This window comes from Coenobita brevimanus, chromosome 92 (genome assembly GCF_032717465.1).
Source record: "Coenobita brevimanus isolate Jiangsu-jjx chromosome 92, ASM3271746v2, whole genome shotgun sequence".
In the NCBI taxonomy this organism is placed as follows: domain Eukaryota; kingdom Metazoa; phylum Arthropoda; class Malacostraca; order Decapoda; family Coenobitidae; genus Coenobita; species Coenobita brevimanus.
In genome coordinates this window covers 12088934-12108480 of record NC_137045.1, presented here as the reverse complement: position 1 = coordinate 12108480, position 19547 = coordinate 12088934, and positions in this window count along the sequence as shown.

The following is a 19547-nucleotide window of genomic DNA, read 5'->3' as shown; positions in this document are numbered from 1 at the left end:
GCAGGCTACAGTATAAATAATGCACCATCAGCTTTCATTTACATCCAGTTCAGTATGATGAAGTTTTTTATCCACCAAGGAGATTCTTTTGTATTGTTTTGGGGAAGCACCTTGTAATGTGTGAATTAATGATGGCTACAATATAATTCCTGGCGTTCGAAAAGACACTCAGAATTGCCAGTCACATAAAACACAGAAAAAGATAATCCAAAAATAAAGCGATAATCCAGAAATATAAAGATAACCCCAAAATAAAATAATCCAAAAATAAAAAAAAAACTAATTCAAAAATAAAAAGATAATCCAAAAATAAAAAGATAACTCCAAAAAATAAAAAGATAACCCAAAATTAAAAAGATAACCCAAAAATAAAAAGATAATCCAAAAATAAAACGATAACTCCAAAAATAAAAAGATAACCCAATAAAAATAAATTCAAAATTAAAAAGATAACTCCAAAATAAAAAGATAATCCACAAACAAAAAGATAACCCAATAAAAAGATAACCCAAAATAAAAAAGATAACCCAAAGACAAAAAGATAATCCAAGAACAGCAAAATGGAGTCTGCGCATCAACTTAATAAAATTCTTTAGTTAACTGCACTTCACCCAGTTTACGGCGGGCCAGTCCAGAGTGCATAATATCGCTACATCGAAACAAACAAACAAAAAAAAAAAAAAAAAAAAAAGCAGGCTATTTTCACTCTTCCATTACGCTCACTTTCAGTTCGTGTTAAACAATTTTTTTTACACATGAGTTTAATTTTGCCGCTTGCTTATATGTCCATTGGGTGAATTCGTTTTGCGTTTTTATATAACTTTTCGTTTGCCGTTTACGTTATCTTTCGTTTCCTATTTAAATGTTTTTTGGCTTGCTCTTTAAGGATTTTTTGTTTTTTTTTCGTCTGCCCTTTATAAATTTTCGCTTCCTCTTGGTTTGCCTTTCAGTTCATGATTCTGCTTACTCGTCATATAATTTTTTGCTCCATGTATTTTTCTCGTTTCCTCTTTATATTACTTTCGCCGACTCTTTGTTTGCCCATTAGCTAATTTTTTTGTCCTTTATGTAATCTTTTGGTCTTTATTTATATTTCTTTTCTTTTTCATATCATAATTGTTGGCTTTATATAAATTTTTTGTTAATTTTTCGTTTGTTATATAATGTTTGCTCTTCTTATAATTTTGCCCTTAATCTCTGACCATTTTTTGTTTCATTTTCTTGACGTAATATGCTTGATGTACTGTAAGTGCGGTGGAGTGGATGTTAATACTGTACTTAAATCCTTTCAGACCAAAGACATCTTTTATGTTCTCTTTTTCAGTTCCTTCCTCAAGACCTTATTCAGCTTCAGAGAGATTTGGGGGAGACTTTCCGAAACAGAGAGATTACATATCGACTTCATACCCTCACGAGAGACATTTCGATACTAAGAGCCCTGACACAGACCTCGTAAATGACCACTAAAAAAAAATAAATAAATAAATAAAAAAAATTAAGGTCTCCCGGATGCCAAACAAAATGGTCCGGATAATGAAAAACTGAGATGAAGAAAGGGTCAACATACTAAAGAGGTTAAACAAAGTACAACACTAGGATAAAAAAAAAAAAAAAAAAAAAAAAAAAGGAGGGAGGGGAGACGAAGTAAATCTGTGGTGTGTGTGTTTTAGGGAACTGTGAAGGCAAATGGCAACTGGAGTTCTGAAAGTGCGGGTTTATTAATTTCACATCAGTGCCTGTGTGTGTGTGTGTGTGTGTGTGTGTGTGTGTGTGTGTGTGTATGTGTGTGTGTGTGTGTGTGTGTGTGTGTGTGTGTGTGTGTGTGTGTGTGTGTGTGTGTGTGTGTGTGTGTGTGAGAGAGAGAGAGAGAAGGGGGGGAATGAATGGGAGAGGTATGATATGAAACAGATACTGAGACAAAATAAAACAAACAAAAATGGAAGAAAGGAGGAGAAATGTAAGATGGAGAGGGAAAGAAAAGGTGGCAGTGATATGAAAGAATAAGAATGATGATAAACAACAAAAATAAAGATAACGAGGAAGGACAGTAAGAAGTGCAAAGAAGATGAAGGAGAATTGTAAAGCAATGAAACAAGGAGAAGAATGTAACAAAAAAGAAGAGAGAAGGAGGGAAATGGAAGAGCAAAGGGAATAGGAAGGGAGGACAGGTAAATAAAACGAGAAAGATGGGGGAAAAATTGAAAAAGAGGGGATATTGAGATGCAAAGAGGATCGAAGGTATGGCTGAAAAATGCACTTAATTGTGAGTGAGATTGGAAGGTGAGGGGAAGAGAAGGGGAGATGGACGTAGGCTTAGATGAAGAAGGGGACGCGGAGGGAAGCGAGGGGAAGGGAGAGAAGGGAGAGAGAGGGGAGTGAATGCGGATGACAGAGAAGGTAAGCTTATGTGAACGTGGGGAAGCAGTTGAAGAGGAGGAGAATGAGGGGAAGGGAGGGGAGATGAGGTAGAGAGATGGGGGAGAGGAGAGGAAATGGAATATGAAGGTAGGCTTAAGTGAACGACCGGAAATAGGTGAAGAGGAGACACACGGAGGGGACCGGAGGGGAGGGGAGATAAGAGAGGGAGAAGGAGAGAGGGAGAGGTAATGAGGGGCGAGGAGAGTGAGGGGAAACATCGAGAGTGAAAGGGCAGAGAGAATGTCTGTGAAAGGTGGCGAGGATGTACGGAAAACAGGGGAGGAAAGAGGCGGAAGAAAAGAAGAGGAGAGAGGAGAGGAAGGAGAAAGGAGAGAAAGACGAGAAAAGACAACAGGGGATGTGATAGATGAGGGGAAAGCGTTTGTTGACCCTCATTTACCGTCCTTTCATGGTCTACCTGTTATTGTTTTCCTCTCTCTCTCTCTCTCTCTCTCTCTCTCTCTCTCTCTCTCTCTCTCCGCTTCTTTAATACCTTCTATCTTCCATCACCTTCGCCCTTTCCCCTCCTCCCCTCTCTCTCTCATACACACATGCATCATCCCCTGAACACCCTTCTATTAATCTTCTCACCCTCCTCATCTTCTCCCTGCCCTTCCACCCACCCTCTCTCAATCATTTTCCCGCTCATTTCCTCTTTCGGCACCTTTAATACACTCTCTCTTTCTCTCCTCACTCTTTACCTCCTGCTTCCTCCCCTCTCCTCTTGATTTTTGTTTCCCTTCCACTCCCTCCCTTTTTCCCCTTTCCTCTTTCTTGCTCTTTCTCCCTCATTACCTCCCTATCTGTCTGTCTGTCTGTCTGTCTGTCTGTCTCTCTCTCTCTCTCTCTCTCTCTCAACCCATCCTCCCCTCTAATTACCCTACCCAACACCACACCACCACCCTAATGACAGGACCCACTATTACTGGTAAATTACACCCACAGTACACTCCAGCAACTCAGTTTAATCTAGTACTGATAATCACAACAAGGGAGCTACCGAATTACCTAAGATTATCAGTAGTCTAATTTCCAGGTTAGTTCTGGTACAAAGTCAGCAAATCTGTGTTCATTCCAGGCCATTCAGTACCGTTAATTTTTGTTTAATTTTTGCCACTAAAGAACGATTTTATTCAGTTCATATTTCCGCCACATTTAAAAGCTCAGAAGCAGTGTCCATTAGCGTGCCTTGTATGGTGCCTATTTTATTTCTTTTATCTACCACCAGACGTCTATCTATTTATTTATCTATCTATTGTTTACCTATATCCAGAAGCCTGAATTCCGGATGGAGTGGGCAAAAATTTATTACCTTCACTCCACCACCTTCACCCCACCCTGTCCTCCGCCATCTCACCCCCCTCACTCATATACCCCTCCACCCCATCCCTCCCTCTCATCCTTTGTCTCTCCCACCTCCTCCCCCACTCCTAAAGAAAGAATTAGAAGCACGGACAGCGTCTTTTAATTATAAAGGATATCGAGTTGTAAGTGGAGACCCGAGACAAGCTTAGTAGTCTCGTATATTACCTCTCTCTCTCTCTCTCTCTCTCCTGGGAGTCTCTTTGCATTACACAAATGGGTTTACGATCAGCTCCCTCCCTGAAATTAGATTTGTTATTCCAGCAAGAACGAGAGACGTGGGAGGATTCTGAACTCTCACTGTCTTGTCCTACCTATACAAAGAGAGATTTAGTGGTCCAGGAAGATCAAAGAACGTGGGGGATTCTACTGTACATTCTCCTTCCTTGTCCTTCCTACAGAAAAAATCGTTACAACAATGACCGTCTGCACGTTTGTGAATCAGGGTCTGGCTGGCTACATATTAGAAATTCTGTCACTATATGATTCGCTTTTTATTTCTGGAACATATTACCATGCCTTAAAATAGGGATAAGCAGGTCAGTACATCTTATCTGCTTCATTACCCCTTTATTCCTGAGACGTGACCCGTTTTAAGTATACAATTACTTTTTTTTTTCCCAGTTATTACTCCAATATGGTATAATATTCCTCCTAATAAAGGAAAGAAAATTATATCGTACTTTCACGATAAACATCACCTTCTGGGTATAATTAATGTATATGTTTGTCCGCCATCAAATGATCACAGAGGAGTGCGAGGTACCGCAACCAGAATTCGTCCGTTTGTTACAAAGTATGCCATGACAGGGATATTTGTTGCGTGCGTCGAAGATAATTAGAGAGGAGTGAGACATGCACTACCATAAAGCGAAAGTTTTGACTTATTTCGAAGCTCTACCCTCCATTAACACTTTCCACTTGCTACAAAGGAGGAACTAGCTTACTTTCAGTTTTACACTCACAAAATTACCGACGAATGAGAAATCTTTAGCCATAATTTTCTCCTTACTATAGTCAGAGGGAGACAAATACCATACTGTCATTGAATGTTGAGTTAAACCCCGATTCTTAACCCTTCTCCCGAAACTCACTTCCTCACTACCCAAATTTATTCTTTGTCGCTCTCCTTCGTTTCGACTTGTTGACAGGTCCAACATGCAACAACGTTGTGGGTGTTTTCCCTGTCAGACACGGACCAGAGAAAGAAAGGAAAGGATGCTACTTCATCTGAAGTACTGCCTTTATGCCGTACAGATCCCCTTAAGAATGAAATACAGAAGTTGGTTATCAACAAGTTACACGCGAGTGAACAGTCCTATCCATATTTCCCCTTGACAGAAAGAAAGAGAGAGAGAGAGAGAGAGAGAGAGAGAGAGAGAATTATCTCCTCACTAAGAAAAAACATAGCCTTTGTTCCATCTCTATCATCACCAACTTACCGAAGAGCGAGCAGGCCCCAGCCAACCCCCTCACCCCCACACCCCCTCCACCCCCCCCACCCATCTCACACACACACACACACACACACACACACACACACACACACACACACACACACACACGACAGTAGAAGTTCACGCAGCAGAGACCATCCCGGCTCCCAGTGCCCCCAGTTAGCCACACTGAGTCATTTACTTGCCCTCCTTGTTACCTAAGCTTGCCATTTGGAGGGCCATTGAGATTGGAGTACTGTGTCTGAGTGTGGCTAGGTGTGTCTTTATTTTCTGGTTCGTAAGCTGTGTGGTGTCTGTTTAATAGCGCTGACTATCATCATCATCAATGCTACTATTATTTATTATTATTTGTATTATTACTATTATTATTATTATCGTCATATTAATCGCGTCAGGTTCTATAATACCACTTCCTTATCATTTAAATTATCTATGTACCTATGTGTGAATTCGATAGTTTTTTTTTTCTTTCGTACGCTTTTGCTTTGTTTTTTTCTCACAGCCATCATCATCATCATCACCATCACCATCATCATCATCGTCTCAGCAGGTTGTATTCTCATTCACTCCTGGTCATATTGCCTTTAGATTTCAAGAGGTACTGAATTCAAAGCATTTCTGTGTACGTATATCAGATGCTGGTTTTCTCTGTAGTTTGTTTCCTACGTGATATTTCCGAACGCCAGACATGATATAGTGCTCTGAATTCTGCTGTAAATATTCCTTGAAGCTTGCGTAACCCTTGATCTTTGCTCTGATATTGGGAGGTGGGTGCTTTGTGGAAGTCTTGCTGTGCTTGTTACGAAAGATCATCAGTGTTTTAATATAACACGTGTCGCCTTGTGTAATGCTACGTCCTTGAGCTGCCATGTAATCTCTGCCTGAGTGAAACAGATGCAGCTGTGCGAGGCACGACGATATTCTTGCGTAAAATTAATTGTGTGTATACATGGCCAGATATGATGTATTGCAAAAAAAGGAATCTGTTTTGCAATTTCAGTTTTCATTTAAAGTTAATATAATGAAAAGATGATGAATAATACATAACGTACTTACTGTACACATTTTCTCTAAGGGCATCATAATGAGAAGAACGATGAACGATTATGCCAAATTATCATAATGAATGAGAATGTAGCCCACGATCTATGAAAAGGTGAAAGGTGGAGCACCTACATAAACGAAGGAACAGGTTTGGTAACAGAAGAGAATGATGAAGAACACCATAACTGAAGTTACAGAAAAGAAGCAGCCTATAACAGCAGGTAGAGAACAACTCGAAAGGGCACATGGAGATACAGAAAGAAGGCTAGAAACCGTAAAGAGGCAATTAGGATACTGAGGATTTGGGCCAGACTTGGTCGAAGGCTTTCTTTTGTACTCCATTTTATGTTTTCCCTGACCTGATATTCCACACTCTCCCCTCTCGGTGTCCTAATATGCCCTCTCCCTCACCTCTCCTTCCATCGCTCTCTTCCTTCACCTCTCTCTTCTTCCACCTCTCCCTCCCTCCACCAACTAAATTCTTCACCTCTCCTACCTTCCTGCCCTCTCTCCACTTTCAGTACTCACGTTCTCTCTCTCTCTCTAGTACAATTTCTCTTTACTCTCCCACACATTCCCACAAGTTTACCTCTCAATCCACCTAGCCCTCTCCTCTCTCTGATTCTCTCTACCTGTCTCTCCCTCCACCTTTCCACCATTTCTCCACCTTATATGCTCCCTCCCACTTCGCTCCACCTCTCTCTCTCCCTCCATCTTTCCTCCACCTCTTCGACCCTCCACCATATAGACTCGCCAGCTAAATCCATGTAACACCACCTTGATCCAAGCCCCCATCTTCTCGCCCTCTCCCTATCATCTCCTCCTTGTCTTCTCTCTCTCTCTCTCTCTCTCTCTCTCTCCCCCCCCCCCACCAAAGTCCCTTGTTATCTCAAAGCCTGACAATATCCTCTTATCAGACCCCCTTTCCCTCTTCATCCCCTTTCTCTCTCTCTCTCTCTCTCTCTCTCTCTCTCTCTCTCTCTCTCTCTCTCTCTCATTATTTACACTTTCCTTTTCAGCTTTTAATTTTATCCTTCTCCTATCAACCTTCCTCTCATACATGATCCTTTTCCTCCCTCATCTTTCCCCTTCCCCCTCTCTTTATCCCTCAAAACTAAGCATGTTTCTTTTCTTCCCTTCTCTTCCCTCTCTTTCCTTCCTCCCGTCATACTCTATGCCCTACTCTTTCCTTCTTCCTACAGTTTAAACACTTTCCATTTCCTGTTCCTTTCCAACACCTTTTCTTTCTTCTGTCTTTCTCTCTTCTATTTCTTCTGTTATATACTGTTATTTTCTTCTTCCTCCCTTCCTAATCTCCCTCATTCCAACTCTCCTTTCATCCTTCCAAGATCATCCAGTTTGGCTTCCCCTCTTGGGTATTTTCTTCTTCTCTCTCTTTCACCTTTCGTTTCCTCCTCTCTCTCCCTTATCGTTATCTTCTTCCTCCCTTCACCCTCTCAATCCCATTCTCTCTTTACGTCTCCAAATTCAGCTACCTCTGCTTCTCATTTCCTTGTCATTTTCTCCTCCTTGAAGATGTCTGCTTTTTTATTATTTTCTTTCTCATCGTTAGCACTTTTTTTTCTCCATCCTTCATGCTCTCATTCCTATCCTTGTCTTATGCCTTCGAGATTTAATATACCTTGCTCCCTCCATTCCCATACCCCTTCCTAGTTCTTCCCTCATCCCTGTCTTTCCCTACCTAACCCCTCCCTCTCCTCTCCTTCTCCCCTCCTCCCACCTCCATCCTCTTCCTACACTCTCATAACTGCCATTCGAACCCCCCCCTCTCTCTCTCTCTCTCTCTCTCTCTCTCTCTCCATACCATCATCCCCATCCATCTCTCCTATCCTTTTCTCTTTTCTCCTCCCACGCCAACCATCCATCTTCTTTTCACTTTTTTCCTTCCATGTCCCTTATTTCTTCCTCACTATCCTATCCTCCCTCTCTCTCCCCATCCTCTCTACCATCTTCATTTATCCCTTCTCCTCTCTTTTCCTATACTCTTTCCTAACACCCTCCTCCTTCTCTCTTTTCCTCTGCTCTTTCCTAACACCCTCCTCCTCTCTCCTCCTCTTTCCCTCTCCCTCTCCCTCTCCGCCACACGTCTCCTCCATCCTCATAACTTTCATCCGATGCCTCCATGCCAGTTTTTGCCCCCCGCCATAAAGCCTCTGTTTGTCCCGCATTCTGACCAAGCCTGGGTTATGCCATTCTCTTTTTTTACCTCCTGTTCCGGGGCCGACCCTCAGATCCGTAAACAAAAACAGCCGCGTGTCGGATTCCGTGATTGGCTCAAAAAAAAAAAAAAAAAAAAAAAAAAAAAAAAAAAAAAAAAAAAATCCCGGGCCGAATTCGTAAAAGATCTGAACCGAATTTCGACGATAAACAAACCCCCATAACAGTTATCTATTAATTCCTATGATAAACGAGCCTCAATAATTTTTAACTACGTATTTCCAAGATAAATAAACCTCCATATAAACAGCGATTTATAACAGATCGTAATTTGTCGTAGTTTGTCACTTTAATATTAACTGTATTATGATGGTGAAGTATGACAATTCGTATTTATGGAAGATCGGAGCTGGTCTCTACGATAAGCGAGGTTCTATAGGACAGTCACGTATTACCGAAGTTCGTTTTATTCTAAGTATTTCCAAAGATCGCTCAATTATTCGTATTCTGTCACTTTAATATTCACTAATTTGACTACGAAGTATGTGGTAAATGTATCATGAAGACAAACATACATACAGATCAGCACGACAATTAACTCTTATCAAGGATGGTTTTGCTTTTCGTATCCTCTCATTTTAACATTCACTATACTGTATATTGACTATGAAATATCTGTTAACTACAAGAGTGAGAAAGAATGTTTATACAAGCCATCTAATACCAAACATAAATTTGGAGGGTTTATAAATGCGTCCCTAGGTCATAAACAGGCAACGCGACCCTGGAACGAGGTCGCAGTGCAAAACTGTCCTCCTCCAACGGGAAAAAAATTTGGGACACAAAAATAACCACTGATTAGGGTCCTCGCTATGCTGGTGATTGAAATGTGATACGCTCTCCTTGCTAAATCGCTGTTGGCTCTCCACATTCTCCTCGTCATTCTCGTCTGTTATGAAATCCAAGAGACCGCAGGAATCTTGTCCAGTTAGCTGACGCTGTTTGAGGCGTAGGATGTTTCTTTCTCCTTAATTACTTCATTTCGAGGACGTATTTTTTTTTTTATTACCAACAGACTTATTCACCTGAATAGAGATTTTGCGAATTGAAAAGGTGAGACACAGCCTTCCTTAATTCCTTCACCAGTTGGGTGGTCTATTAATCAGGATTGAAGCAAATAGACAAAAAAAATAAACATACTACTACTGCTACTACTACTATTACCATCACTATTAAAACACACCAGATGCAAGGTCTCTAATATAATGGACAAAATTAACTTAGTCTCGGCCCCCCATACATTTCGATGAGGAATATGGGAATGAATCTTGCCTTCACCCCGTATATTTTTCCTGCGTGTTTTCTCCACATTATTCACCCATTTCCATAGCTCTTCCTTTATGGCCTCTCCACTCCCCTGCCCGATCCCTTCCCACTCCACCCCGCCATTACCTCCACCCCGATATTTCTGGCCCCTCCCATCCTTTCTTCTCACGCTCTTGACTCTTGATTTTCTCCCCGCCTCGTTTCTGTCTCCCGCTCTCCTTCTCCCGCCTATTTTACTCCGACTCTAATGTTGTCGCTGCGAGATACGGCTCTAAAGAAGGAAAGAGCCGGATACGTTCTTACTCGTTCCTTTGTATCGTCTTTCCTATTGCACTGTGTTTGTCATTTTAGTTCGTGTGTTTCCGAAAAATTGGCTTTTTGGAAGGATATCGCGGTTTATTTTTGGCTTCGTAGCGGTGGTGCTGGACTATTAAACAAGAAAGCACGGGTCCTACTGTTCTGTTACTCACTGCACCTACTGAACTAGAGAACACGGGTTTCAGTGTTCTGTTATCCATGTCCTCGCGTTCTAATGTTCAGTGCTGTGGTGTGTGTGTGTGTGTGTGTGTGTGTGTGTGTGTGTGTGTGTGTGTGTGTGTGTGTGTGTGTGTGTGTGTGTGTGTGTGTGTGTGTGTGTGTGTGTGTGTGTGTGTGTGTGTGTGTGTGTGTGTGTGTGTGTGTGTGTGCGTGTGTGTGTGTGTGTGTGTGTGTGTTGTGTGTGTGTGTGTGTGTGTGTGTGTGTGTGTGTGTGTGTGTGTGTGTGTGTGTGTGTGTGTGTGTGTGTGTGTGTGTGTGTGTGTGTGTGTGTGTGTGTGTGTGTGTGTGTGTGTGTGTGTGTGTGTGTGTGTGTGTGTGTGTGTGTGTGTGTGTGTGTGTGTGTGTGTGTGTGTGTGCTGTAGGAGGATACGCCAGGGGCTGGCAGGTGGGCAGGGCATGATGGTAATACTCCCAGTAATAGTCTTGTTTGATGCCATCCAGAGACAAAGCGATGGGGGTTTAGAGTTGTACTGGTGTGCTGGAATGTGCTGTACTGGTGTGGTGTGGTGTGGTGTGGTGTGGTATTCTGTGCTGTACTGTGCTGTGCTTTACCGTGCTGGTGTCTGGTGTTCTGTCCTGTTCAAGGCAAGGAGTGTGGAGAAAAAGGCCGTATTCTCGTGATATTAGGAGACTCATTAGCGTCCTCTCACTAGTCTGTTACTGCACCAGTTTACTTATATCACCTCTCTCTCTCTCTCTCCATTCCGGCATTATTTATCTCCCTCCGTCGTCCTTCACTCCCTTTCTACCAGGACACGTTAATATTCTCTTCTACACAGTATATGCAAAATATGATAATACTAAGAAAAATACAAATAACTCGCAAAATAATATAATCCCGTACCACCCAGGAGTAAGACTCCGTCCCCTCTGAGGTCATGTCCGTAAGCTTATTAGGGAGAGAACCCAAAGGTCGACCCCATGACCCTCGCTACTAAAATCGGCTTGAATAGAATTATAAGGCTATGTTCCATTTTCAGCGAATCTAGAAAGCAAAATTATTACGGCGAAATATGTAAAATGAATAGCTAAGGAAAAGTTATTAGGGAGCCTGTGAGGTCCACGATAACATGAGCCAAAGTACAACTGTGTATCGTTGATGATGCTGTCTTGCAGTGGCTCGTGTCGCGTCTGGAAGTTGCTGCTCCCTCCGCAACACCTGGTCCTATAAATCACCGCCAGGGAGGCTAAGGCCGCGTGTAAGGAGAGCACTGAGCAGTACACGGGTGCAAGAAATGGAGGTGCTTGGTTCCTCCTATAATTGCTTTCTCCAGAATATTATATTCAGCGTAGCAGAAACTTTTCCAAATGGGACTGTTACTTCAGCCTTCCATTAACTCCTCCATTATAAAAAGTCTTATCTAAATAGTATTCATAGTCGAGTGCCTGAAGCACGAATAAATGAGAGAATAATAGTCGTACTGAGAGGATTAAAGGGAAAAGATGCAAACAAGATCGCTAAGGAATAAGTGTCAGGATCTTAGCCACTTCAATCCGATGACGTATTATATCATTCCCCCCTACTTCCAAACGATTTTCGACAACATAGTTCCCCCTAGCTTAGGATGTCAATAAAGGCTACAATTATCTAACCCTTCCAGTTCGAAAACGTTAACCTAAGCTAAATACAGATGTTTAGTTATAGCAAGAATTAAGTAAGATATACTGCAAACCTCTACCTCTACCACACTACATGTTCTTGCAAATTGTGAAGGTGAAGGTGAGGGCGAGGATAAAAAGACCACTGAAGAGATCGAGGGCGAAGGCAATGGGGGTGTTTGGTCAATGAACGAGGGTCATTTAAGGAGATTGCATGGCTTCTGTCGCCCTACTTCTACTTACGCTCCATCCCTCTTCCTGAATCTCCTTCGTCCCCTCATGCTGTTTTGTTTCTGTCTTCTGTCTGTGCTTTTTCTCCCTTAAAGGCCACTGTGCAATGGAGAATACTATCACGCCTAACAACCATAGTTCTCACTGTCACACCTCACGCATATTTCTTTCTGACTTACTTCACGCTGTTGCAACTCATATACATTTCAGAATGCCACATTTCACGCTGTCAGATCTCACCCACCTCTCCCACTGCCATATTTTGCACTGTCACATCTCACACATCTCCCGCACTCATACGACAAACTGTCAAGCCCAACACACACTTCAAACTGCCGCACTTCACACTGTCACACCATACTTACTCTTTAGTATGTTGTCCTATATTTGTCGTATATCACATGCACCTCACAATACCAGATAATTTCTTTCGGCTTAGAAGACTAATCAAACCCATGGGATTAGAAATTAATCGGATTTAACGTTTTTATAGCAACGACAACTTTCAAGATTAGTTTCTCGCAGGTGTCTGGCGATGTTATTAAAAAAAGAAAAAGACATCTTAAACTAATGGTAATAAAAATCTAGCATGATTAAAAATGACTCTCTAATAAAACAAGGCTGGAAAATGTGTATAGGATACTAATTTGAGGGAAGAACTGCACTCATACAGTAATTTCCTCAGTTAAGAGAAGATTGTGATTAATATTAATTAAAATGTTCGTTTTCCTCGACATTTCCCCTGCATCATCCTCTTTAACAGGATGTGGAGTCTTATTTCTGAATCGAGCTCATTCCATGAATAATAGTGGCGATAAATTTATGATGATGATGATGATGATGATAATGATGATGATGATAAAAAATACGACAGTGGTGATGACAGAGACGACGGTGATGATGATGATGGCGATGATGGTGACGATGATGATGATGATGATGATGATGATGATGATGATTATGATAATGATGATGATGATGATAATGAAAGAACATTGTTTGGGCTTTCTTACCTGTGGGGTTGGGGAAAGAAACTGGAAAAAAAAAAAAACTGCTTCGTACTTAATTTCCTGTGTCATAATGGTTCGTTCATATCACAAGACAGAGGAGCTTGAGTTCGGCCTCCATATCCCTTTCACCTTAACTTGGTCCAGGTTTCAGTTCTTTTGAGGCACTTGTCACGTAGCTCAGTAACAGTAAAGACAGTATTATGGCTCTACATCCTTTCCTTAGCACATTTGCGTGACCAACACCATAATGTAGTGTTAATCTATTCCTACACCTCGGCTTTCAAGATGGAGACACGGCAATTCTGGGCCAAGTCAGAGTAAAATGGGTTTAATTTATTCTCCCTTCAAGCAGACGATTTTCTTCAGCTTAGGAAAATGATCTTTTGCTATGAAGGATTCAGAAAGTCTCCATTAATCCAGTCTGTACCATAGCGATATTTTATTTTTTTTTTAATTCGAATCGATCCTGGAGAGGGGCGCCCTCCTGCGATGGCACCAGTATAATGGGTGGCTCCGCTGCCCGGTTATAAAAACGCCTCTACTCCCTCCCAGTCCCCCCAAAATGTGGATGGTGGACTGCAGGAGAAGGGCAATTTCAGCCTCCAGTCCAGCTGGTTAGCGCTTCAACTGAACCTGGGGCTACAACAACAAGAGAACAACAACTGCTGCTACAACAGCAACAACAACAACAACAACTACTACTACTACTACTACTATTATTATTACTACTACTACTACTACTATGTAATTCGTATCGCTAAGTGATTTTATTCATTTTAGGAGAAAACCATCATAATGAAGAAGTAAGATTTTTCATTAACTCGTTTTGTACTATGGCATCTTTTAAATATTTATTCTTACCCCGCCAGATGATTTTATAATTAATTTAGAAAAGCCCAGGGGTTTATTCTGCATGAGTCTCCCTTCTCTCCCCTTCCCCCACATTTCGTTTTTTACTTGCACTCTCTGCCTTCATCCTCACTATAATTTCACACCGCTCTCTCTCTCTCTCTCTCTCTCTCTCTCTCTCTCTCTCTCTCTCTCTCTCCAACTTCACGGCGTTTCCTCTCATTACACGCTCACACCACTTCCTCATTTCCTCCCTTCATTTACTACAGAATCGAACTCTCTCTCTCCCCCACCACAGCTCCCCTGCCCTCATCAGCTAATTTCTAGGGGCACAGAACGATGCAGAGTCCACGTGGGGATAATTGGTCAGTGAGGAACCCGGGGGAAACCTACCAGAACGAAATTCCCTCTATTATGGTTCAGAGAGAGAGAGAGAGAGAGAGAGAGAGAGAGAGAGAGAGAGAGAGAGAGAGAGAGAGAGAGAGACTTATATACAACGAAAAAGAAAACTGGCAGGTTATTTAGAATGGCTTTATAAATTATACACATAAGATATAAAATGTACAGGGAAGTATCAGGTCAAAATGCTATGGTGAAACTGTGGAACGGATTTATTCTTTTACGTCTCAGGGCAAATGCAGGGAGGAGTGAGAGGTTATGAATTATTATGTACAACGAAAGGAAGAACGTCTGGTTGAGCTTAAATTAAAAGGTTTTGCAAATGGAGATGCACTTAATGAAGAGAAGAATATCTGGTTCAGTGTCTATCCAGGAACCTCCGATAATTATTATTTTAATGTAGTCTTACCTTTTGTGGATGCATATTAGTGTTATATTTACCTACTTAACTGCCCCATTTCCCTCCCTACCCAATCTCCTGTCTTACTGCTCTCTTGCCTCTCCCTACTTACTCCCCCCTGCCCTCCCCTTACTTCCCCGTCCCTTCTCCTTCCTACTACTTCCTCTTCTCCTAGTCCCCTCCCTTCTCCTGACCTCCAACATCGCTATCTGTGACTTCTTCTTAAGTCTCTCTTCTTAAGGCTCCCTTTCCACCTCGCTCATTTATCCTTACCCTAAACTCAGTAATGTCTCTATACGGGGGTCATTTAGTAGACGCTTCCAGTTGTTGTTTCCACCTATCTCCATCCTTCTTCCTCCACTCTTATCGTCTCTTCCATCTTTATCTCCTTCCAGTATCTCCATCCTTACTCCAGCCTCCAAACATACTCCAGCTGGGGGACACCATTATAACCTCTTATTTCTCTACCTTTGACCACATCCACACCCTTATCTTCACTTATACACCTGATCTACATCTATATTCCAAGCTCGTTGTGTGTGTGTGTGTGTGTGTGTGTGTGTGTGTGTGTGTGTGTGTGTGTGTGTGTGTGTGTGTGTGTGTGTGTGTGTGTGTGTGTGTGTGTGTGTGTGTGTGTGTGTGTGTGTGTGTGTGTGTGTGTGTGTGTGTGTGTGTGTGTGTGTGTGTGTGTGTGTGTGTGTGTGTGTGTGTGTGTGTGTGTGTGTGTGTGTGTGTGTGTGTGTGTGTGTGTGTGTGTGTGTGTGTGTGTGTGTGTGTGTGTGTGTGTGTGTGTGTGTGTGTGTGTGTGTGTGTGTGTGTGTGTGTGTGTGTGTGTGTGTGTGTGTGTGTGTGTGTGTGTGTGTGTGTGTGTGTGTGTGTGTGTGTGTGTGTGTGTGTGTGTGTGTGTGTGTGTGTGTGTGTGTGTGTGTGTGTGTGTGTGTGTGTGTGTGTGTGTGTGTGTGTGTGTGTGTGTGTGTGTGTGTGTGTGTGTGTGTGTGTGTGTGTGTGTGTGTGTGTGTGTGTGTGTGTGTGTGTGTGTGTGTGTGTGTGTGTGTGTGTGTGTGTGTGTGTGTGTGTGTGTGTGTGTGTGTGTGTGTGTGTGTGTGTGTGTGTGTGTGTGTGTGTGTGTGTGTGTGTGTGTGTGTGTGTGTGTGTGTGTGTGTGTGTGTGTGTGTGTGTGTGTGTGTGTGTGTGTGTGTGTGTGTGTGTGTGTGTGTGTGTGTGTGTGTGTGTGTGTGTGTGTGTGTGTGTGTGTGTGTGTGTGTGTGTGTGTGTGTGTGTGTGTGTGTGTGTGTGTGTGTGTGTGTGTGTGTGTGTGTGTGTGTGTGTGTGTGTGTGTGTGTGTGTGTGTGTGTGTGTGTGTGTGTGTGTGTGTGTGTGTGTGTGTGTGTGTGTGTGTGTGTGTGTGTGTGTGTGTGTGTGTGTGTGTGTGTGTGTGTGTGTGTGTGTGTGTGTGTGTGTGTGTGTGTGTGTGTGTGTGTGTGTGTGTGTGTGTGTGTGTGTGTGTGTGTGTGTGTGTGTGTGTGTGTGTGTGTGTGTGTGTGTGTGTGTGTGTGTGTGTGTGTGTGTGTGTGTGTGTGTGTGTGTGTGTGTGTGTGTGTGTGTGTGTGTGTGTGTGTGTGTGTGTGTGTGTGTGTGTGTGTGTGTGTGTGTGTGTGTGTGTGTGTGTGTGTGTGTGCAAGTATCCATGCACATATGCGCCGCAAAGTGCCAGCCAAATCCTCAAAGTGTGTTCAGTGGAATTCGACCATATTGGCAGGTAGCGTGGTCTAGCCTGAGAAAACAATGGCACAACTTTACACATTGGAGGGGGTTGTGGAGGGGCAGGGAGGACGCCAGAACGGGCAACTGTATTCTCCTGGCCTTGGGAGACTCACTTTTTTCATTTTCACACTGCCTAGGAAACTCACTATACTCTTCTCATTTTAACTTTGCCTAGGAGACTCATTATCCCCATTTAAATTTAACGTGGCCTAGGAGACTCACTATACTCTTTTCAATTTAACTTGGTCTAGGAAGCTCACTATATCGTTTTCACTTTAATTTGACCCACGGTTGCCATTTCTCCACCTTAAATGGAGAGTCGTAACAATAGATTAGAAATGGAGAACGATGCTAGTCACAATAAAAAAGAATCTAGGTGACTTGCAAGACATCAGGTACTTCTATGCAATAATGTAAAAAGTACAAGGGAAAGATATCATAGCGCCTCCTAATGCCACGCGTATACGGGTTTATAGGGAGGTATTATAGAGTCTCCTACACCAACGAGTATACGGTTTTATAGTGAGACATTATAGAGCCTCCTAATGCCACGAGTATACTGGTTTAAAGTGAGATATTACACAGCCTTCTAAAGCCAGGAGTATACGACTTTATGTTGATATTATACGGCCTCCTAAACCAACAAGTACGAGTATACGGTTTTACGACACGGCAGTCCAGATGGAGAAACTTCGGGGCGATTCTATAAGTAAACAGAGATAGGACAACTTCAACCATTGTACGCACTTGATTCCTTATGTATGCCAGGTTTATAGCCTTTAGAAGCTGAGAAATATCGATGGTTGAGAAAATATAAGTTCAATGAAATGATAGGAAAGAGTTGTGGTGAAAAAACAAATAGGGGTTGCAAATTACGTTAACTTTGCCCATAAGAGAGAGAGAGAGAGAGAGAGAGAGAGAGAGAGAGAGAGGGAAGGGGGGGTGAGGCAGGCTGTGGTGGTAAGTGATGGTGAGGGCGGAAGGTCCACTTGCTCTGATTACTGCACCTTCAACCAACCACGCAGGCAGGCAGGCAGGCAGACAGAGGTGAAGGTAGAGGGTGGTAAGGCAGACAGAGAGGCAGGTAGGCAGTCAGACAGAAGTAACGATAGAGAGGTATGGCAGAACGTGAGATAAAGATGAGGTGTGAAAGTTAGTCATGGGAAAACCACTACAGAAAGTTAATCCAAGTAACAGCCTGATTTTTGCTTGGTTTAAGTGTTGGATCATATGTGAGTAGCGTTAAGGCGTTTGGAATCCATGTTAGACAACATTTTCTTTTCAGGATTTACTTATACGTGTAATTCAGGGGCTGGAGAGGGACGCCTGCACGCACAAGGACCAGCATAACAGGGTGGCTTCCCCGCCAGCTTATACAGACGTCCCTCAACTCCCTTCCTATCCCGGTAAGGAGGATGGTACACTGCAAGAGATGGGCAGTTGCAGTCAATAGTCTACAAGGTTCATGTTCAGATGAGCCTGGGGCCACAACAATAACAACAGCAATTACATGAAACTTACGTGTAATTACTCAATGCAGTCTATAATGCTATGGTTTTTTTTGTTTCAGGTAATTAGCTGTGAATTCCCTGGTCTACGTGTGGAAGTATAAACTGTATCTACTCCACGGTTTGTTGCCTCAGTCAAAGGTTAGTCGTTTATTCACTTAAAACTTCTAGACATTTTTCTTGTATTTGAAAAATTTATTCTGTTTATTTATAATCTTTAGCTTCAACCTCCCGTATGATCGTCCTTTGAGTGACGATTTATTTATTTATTTATTTATTTTTATTTTTTTTTGGGGGGGTGAACTTACGGATGTCGGAGGATATCTTGGACTTCATTCCCCAGATGCAGACTTGCTGTATCCTGTGAGGGTCACTTCGATAAAAGACCCTCCAGGAATTTCTGTCCCTATTCATTTCTGTCCCTATTCACTAACGACCCCTCTTCCCATGACACCACTCTATCATATACTCCTCCACTTGATCTCTCCACCCTGTCCTCTGTTTTAATGTCGTTTTTCCAACCACCCAACTCTCATGTACTCTTCAAGTTAGTTTTTATTCGCTCCATATGACAGGTAGGAAGTGAAAAGGAGGTAGGAAATGAAAAGGAGACAGGTGTAGGATGGTCGGTGGTATGGAGGCACAGAACGTAGTATGAGGACAGCTGAAGCAAGGATGGAGGTGTAAACTTGAAATTATACGGACAAGACAGGTAGAAGGGTTTGAGGATGAACGTTGGTAGGAAATGAACATAAGGATAGCTGAAGGGAAGTTGGTTGGTATGCAGGCTGGAATGGGAGGAAAGTCAGTGGTATGCAAAAGTGGATGTAGGAGAGTCCGAGGAAGGCAATGTGGTAGGAAATGAACACAGAAGTTAGGCTGGTTGGTATGAGGGCGGGAAAGTCGAGAGAACTGGAGGAAAGATTTAGGCTGAAATGAATTCGAGTGGTCGGTTAGTTAGTTGGTATGCAGGCAGGAAGCCGAGTCGGGAGGAAAGACTAGTGCTGCCAACAGAACAAAAGGGTAGCTGAAAGGCATGATGATTGGTATGCAGGGAAGGAAAATAGCTGGGAGGAAGGAATGTTGGTAGGAAAAGAAAAAAAAAAAAGAACATTTGAAGGCAGGTTGCTTGGTATGGAGGCTGGGGATCGTTGGTGGGAGGAAGAAATGTTGGTAGGAAAGGAAACAAAGTAAAAAGTAAAGGCAGGGTGGCTGGTACGTACGCAGGGAACATCCTCGTAGCCAAGAGGAAGGACAATTGGTAGGAAACGAAACAAAGTAATATTTAAAGGCAGTTAGGCTGGTATGCAGGCAGGTAACACAGTTGGGAAGAGGGACTGTTGGTAGGAAATTAACATACAAACAGCATACGGTGGGTTGGTTGGTATGCAGGCGAGGAAGGTGAGAGAAATAGAGGAAGGATTCAGGCTGATGCGAAGTGGAGCGGGTGGTAGGTAAGTTAGTT